This window comes from Petaurus breviceps, unplaced genomic scaffold (assembly GCF_028583685.1).
Source record: "Petaurus breviceps papuanus isolate PSGF00001 unplaced genomic scaffold, PetGlider_PUasm1.0 90702, whole genome shotgun sequence".
NCBI lineage: Eukaryota > Metazoa > Chordata > Mammalia > Diprotodontia > Petauridae > Petaurus > Petaurus breviceps.
In genome coordinates, this window is record NW_027187317.1 from 1,184,905 (window position 1) to 1,191,587 (window position 6,683).

The following is a 6,683-nucleotide window of genomic DNA, read 5'->3' on the forward strand; positions in this document are numbered from 1 at the left end:
GAACCAGAAATAAAATAAATTTCCTTAGCACTCGTGAAATTATGGTAAATGAAAGGGAAAGAATAAGGCATTGTGAATTAAGATACAGAGTGATTTCCACCATCTAACATGGCTTACTTCTAAGTGAATATTTCTAGGAATGAGATATGGCAAGAAAGTTTCCACCAAAAATAAAATAAATATATCAGAGGTATGGAAAATAGGAGAAATTCTACAAATGCAATACCATAGAAATGGAACAATGGAAAGAACTCAAATTGTTGTTGTTCCATCGGGTCCAACTCTTTATGACCCTGTGGACCACACTGTCCAGGGAGTTTTCTTGGCAGGATTACTGGAGTGGTTTGGCATTTCCTTCTTTAGTGGATTAAGATGAACAGAAGTTAAGTGACTTGCCCACAGTCACATAGCTGGTAAATGTCTAAGGCCCTATTTGAACTCAGGTCTTACTGTCTCTAGAGCCAACACTGTATTCACTGAGCTACCTAGATATCCTAAGGAATCCAAATATGTTATCTTAAAAGCTGCACATCTCATTAGAGATGGTGGGGGAGGGGGGGAAGGAAAACAATGTATAGGTCATGAATTGAAAGAACAGAGTTCAGAAGAGACTACAAGGGAGTAGAAAGTAAGAATAAAAATAAATAAAAACTTGTTAGAAACAAAATAATTTTACTTAAACTAGTAAGTTGATGGGAAGAGTCCATTTTTAACCACACCAGTTTGTTTAGTTATATGTGTGTATGTGTCTGTTAGATTCATCCATTTAAGTCAACCTTAAAGTCTAATGTGATTTTGTTCTAGATCTTTTTTTCTGTAATTCGTAACATTTATTTTATAAATGTAAATTTTATGCCATTAGAGGAATACATATTAATTATATTTTCTTGTTGTCTACCATAGTATTAAGCATAATGTAGTCAAAAGAAGGATGAGAAAACAGGTGAAAGATCAATAAAAGAAATTTAAACTTAAGTAAATTTTTTAAATTTGTTATGGTACAGGTAAATGGGACCTATGGAAGAATGGAGAGCTTTTGGGAAAAGATTAACATCTAAGCATCATAAGCAAAATTAATCATAGAGAAATAAGGCTTGAAAGAGAGGAATAAAAAATTAATACAAAAATAGAGGAAAATAAGCAAAACAATCATAACCTTAAATAAGAATGGAGTAAACAATTGAATAAAACAGAAGAGATAAGAAAACCCAGTAGTTGATTGCATATAAGAAATATCTAGAAATTAAAACACGAGGATGAAGATGAAAGGCTATAACCGTATTTACTATGCATCAGTATGTGTAAAAATCAATTTATGTATATATATATACATGCATATGTGTGTGTATGCTTATTAGGACACCAATATGACTTGCAATCAAACTTTATTGAATCTTCTGTAATACAGCATCAAACCCTCTAGGAACAAACCACCAACCTGATTCCTAAAGATCCCAGTAAGCATATTTTCTATCAGGGCTTTTGAGAGGGTTTCTTCTCAGCCCAGTTGGAAACACTATGTCTTCCTCCCAGGTCTCATTCTGGCAAGTGTCCATCACTCAGCACTCTTCTCAAATGAACGTAAAATGCTTACGTTTCCAAATACTGAAAAAGTTTCTCCTTTATGTGCCCCAGGAGCAGGCCAAAGGCTGGGGACTCCAGTGGCTTTTTGTTATTCTGACTAAGAGCAATTATAAGTTACATCTAAATTCTTGTTGGTGATCAGAACCTAAGCTTATGATGAAAAGAGACTATCAAAGTTGACATCATTCACAAGTGTTGATCAGTTCTTTATCAGATTTGGGACAAACATACAGTATTAGCAGTTCTTTGCCAAATTTGGGGGACACATATCATTAATAGTTGTTTGCCAAATTCAGCAGACACATCCATGTAATTAGGAGTTTTTGGTTTTTTTTTTTTTTACCAAATTTGAGGTACAAGCATATAATTAATAATTGTTTAACAGATTTAGGGGATACATACATCATTACCAAACTATAACCTCAAGTAACTATCTTATTATAGAAAAACATACATGGCAATCACTAAAGTCACAAAATGGAGGCTTAAAACAAGTTAATGTACTTATCCTACTACAGTCTCTTGATTCCGAAAAACGTGATATGCATTTTTTTCTAGCAGACAAAGCCAAAATAAAGCTTTGTTGTCAAGAGAGAGAAATAAGGAAACTACATTATGCTTAAAGATAATGTAAACAGTGAAACAATATTATTAATATATGTTAATACACTTCACTCCCTGCTCTCCATCTCCTCACCAATTGCCCTTTTACCGTAAAGAAACACGCATCCCAGCCCCAACTCCCAACCCAGCTACCACTGTAGTTATTGGTGACTGTTACTACCAGACCACCATTTCCAGAAAACTCCTTTCTCTCTGGTCATCAACCCTTGCTAACCATACTGGTACACTTCCTCTACATGCCTGCCTAACTCCCTCAGTTCTAGAACAATGACCAAATTAACTCAGTCATTGTTCCTGATTCATTAGGACAGTCTACTCGGTTGTTTCCCAGATTCACAATCCCTGTAATTTTCCAGATCAAAGTATCCCTCCCTGCTACCATCCTCCTTTCTGTGTTATCTCTCCTATTATACAATGAGCTCTTCAAAGGAGTTTTTCTTTTATATTTGTATCTGCAGTGTTTAGTGCTGTGTTTGCCACATAGTAAACTCTTAAATATCTTTTTTATTCATTTGTTTACATGTAGCAATAGGACAAATCTGATTCATAAAGGAAAAGTTAAACTGAATTAAAAAAAGACATAGTAACGAAATAATACCAGTAGTACATTTTACCTTTAAAAAAAATAGAACATTTCAAGGGCACAAAAATAAAAAAAAAGAAATATAAAAAGGTAGAGACAATAAACATTCTTTACAGATAAAATGCTAGACAGAATCAAAATGATACAGGTTTAAACACAACCTCAGATACTTAATGGCTGTATGACCCTAGACAAGTCACTTAACTTCTTTTCAGTCTCAGTTTCTTCATCTGCAAATGGAGATAGTATAATACCTACTTCAAAAACTTTTTTTCTTAGAAGTAAATGAGATAATATATGTAAAGAATTTACACAACTTAGAATACTATATAATTGTAATATACCAGAATAAGTTTCATGTGGATACTAAATGTATATAAAAAGAAATATGCATTATTTTTTAAGTGGAGGAAAATGGATGGGGGTATATTTCCCAACTATATCTGGGGGTGGAATTTTAACCAAAGGACAAAGAAAGTGACAAAAGATAAAATATATAATTTAAGTTGTGTGAATTTAAAAGACTCATGAACAAAAAAATACAAAGATAAGAAGGGAAACTTGATTTGAGGCAAAATCTTTGCATTCAGTATCTCTAATAAGGATCTGAAACAGAATATATAGGAAGCTGACAGAAGTGTAAGTACAAGATCTATTTCTCAATGAATAATTGATAAAAGATTATGAACAAATAATTGTCAAAAGAACAGCAAATTAACTACCATGTGAAAGATTGTTCTAACCACTAGTAAGAGAAATGCAAATGAAAACCACTGTAAAGTTTTGTATCACACTCCACAAATTAGCAAAGACTAAAGATGGAAATTGTAAATCTTTGAGGGGCTATAAAAAGCTGGTTAAGCTATGGTCTAAACATTCAAGAAAGCAATTTAGAATTACACCATTAAAAAGTACTGATCTTAGAGTTATAAGAAACATTTAGAAGCTGTTGAGGTCATTCCCTCTCTACCCACCACTCAGCCCCCCACCACTTTTCAGGTAAAGAAATTGAGATGCAAAGAAATGAGTGACTTGTCCAAGGTCACACAACTCCAGCAAATATCTAAGGTTAGATATAAACCCAGGTACTTTTGACTCCTGAGTCCAATGCCCTATCCTCTAAACACCTGAAGGATAAAACAAGTTTGAGGAAAGCTTGGCAAAACTTTCTGAAACGAAAAGTCATCCAAAGGGCATTTAAGGTTGAAATTAGATGAAGACCAGAAAGATAAGAATGATGGAAATAAATCTACAAAAAAAATGACAAATTCTTTTCAACATCAAGAACAGCAGAACCACCACATTTAGATCCTAACATCAAAATTCTCAAAGTACTTATGTAGCATGGCACTTAAAATAACAACCAATTATGCAAAGAAGGAGATCCGTCATAGCGGGAAAACTGATTTGAGGGATAGATTCTTAGGCTGGGTAGATAGAGCATTAGGCTTGGTCAGGAAGATTCATTTTCACAAGTTCAAATCAGGCCTCAGACACTTACTAGTTGTGTGACCCTGGGCAAATCACTTAATTCTGTTTGCCTCAGTTTCCTCATCTATATAATGAACTGAAAAAGGAAGTGGCAAAGCACTCCAGTATCTTCAACCAAGAAAACCCCAAATAGGGTCATGAAGAGTCAATTACAACTGAAACAACCGAGCAAATTATCAGAAACATAAAGAAGAAAAATCCCATTAATTGTCCCAACATCAATGTGAGGTGGGTAGAAGCTGGATATCATTTTAAAAAGCTCTAGGCTTATAGTGACACATTGATATGTTTGTTAAATTGAATTGTCAAAGTAACTTAGCTATTTCTCTTCATGTCAGAGGACAAACTAATAATGATACTACAAGATAATTGCAACAGAGTTTATTTAAGTAGCCAGTACTGTGCCTAAGTAAACAGGTGAAAAGTGAAAAATGTGTTCTTTGGCATTAGTCACAAAGACAAAAATAAATAAGAAGCTGTTAGAATTTAATGGCTTTTTTAATGGAATTCAATTAAGTTTATGCCAAAATATTTACAGCATCACTTTCTGCAGTAGCAGAGCACTAAAAACAAGGTAGGTATCCATTGGCTAGGGAACAGCTAAGTGAAAAGTAGGGAACAGTACGTGAGCATAATGGAATATTACTGAGTTATAAGAAATGTCAAATTGCCTAAATGTCTAGCAATAATGTAATTCATGTAAACTTGTATGGGAAAAGGTGGGAAGAGGGGGAGAAGGAGAAAGGAAAGGGGAAAGGATATATAACACAGAAAACAAACGCAATCCATGTCTTTCCATCTAAATGGCTCTTTATAAGATGGAGGTGGTCCAAAAAACAGCTTTAGGATAATTGAAGGCTTGGGACAGGGAGACAGGAGATGAGGTGCTGAATTAAATGAGAGACAGAGTACTTTCGTTGATTTTAAAAAATATAATCTGATGAATCTTAGTATATTGAATTGACTGGGACTTCCTCCAAGGTGACGAGCAGCTAATAATTAGGGGGACTAGATTCTTATTGGAGGAGGTGGTCCTTCCTTCACAGTCTATGTAAAAATAAAGAATGAGATCAACTCAGAGATTCTCTGGATCTTCAGAATTCCTTTTCGCCTTCTCCCTTATACCTTCTTTTGAAGTACAGATGTGGGAGGTAGAGGGAATGAGAGGGAAAAGAATGGGGGAGGATTTTTCTCCAAGGTGAAGCTAATAACTACTTGTAGCAGAAGAACATTGTATGTGTATAATATTCATGACTCCCATATTCCTCTGTTAAGAAAGGGGATAATTGAATCCCCTAGACACTGCAATTCTGAAATTGAGCTACCTATCCAGAGGAGGGTGATTTCCTGGACAAGACCAGATTTGGGAATAGCCTCACATATGCCCCCAAATTCAATAGTTCTTGAGTTTTCCTGTCAGAACTCAGTGGCACTGCCCTCCTAGGTGGGGAAGATTTCCTTGCAAGTGTGCTTCTTGGAAAAGAAAAAGGATTACCCTGAAGATGAAGCTGTGAAGCCCTGTGGAAGAGGAGAGAGGGAAAGGGCAGGGAAGGAGGAAAGACATCACTGGGTCTTGTCAGCTCCTCTGCTGATAGGTTAGTTAAAAAACACAGATCCATGGGAAGGGTCCTGCTTACATGACATTATTTATTATTATTAATTATTAAATTATTTGTGTTCTAGGGGAGAATAAATTTACTGTTTGCGTGCTTTGTATATTTCAAAATCTATTCCTGGGCTCCTGTGAGTTCTTTAAATGTAAAGAATTTTCCATGGGGTTGAAATAAAAGTGATCATTTACCCAACACCCTGTGATAGAATTGGGGGATCTATTAACCAGATTCAGAAAAACCTAGATGCAAGAAACATTTAAGCTTTACTCTGAAGATGGAGATGTAGCTAGAATAAGTAAAAAGAGAGTTATCAGGTAGGAGACCTCAGAGAGGTAATTTAACCTCTTGGTATTCTAGTCCATTCTCCAAAACTCCAAGTTGCAAAGAAGGTATAGCACTCGTTTACAATAATCAATATATTTAAAGCTTAAGGGGTAATGTGATGTCCTCCTAAAAACAACATGGTTACTTCCTCTTCAACTTTAGAGAGTTTATTTTAGACATAAAGCTATGAGTTCAGTCAAAATAACTCCTTATCCCGGGGCAAGAAAATTCCTAACATTTAGTCAGAAGATGGGCTGTCTGGCTAATTTTATATTTCTATCTATCTCTAGTCATCCCTAGCCTTCTTTGTGGTTCAGGTCAAATTTGGTTTAATTGGAATGTTTGGGTAATGAAACAAGTTTTATTATAGGACCTGTGGGCTGATGTAATGCCAAGCAAAGGCAACTTCCAAGGTTTGGAATACCAGCATAGTAACTCTTCATTTATTTAGTGACAATTTAAAG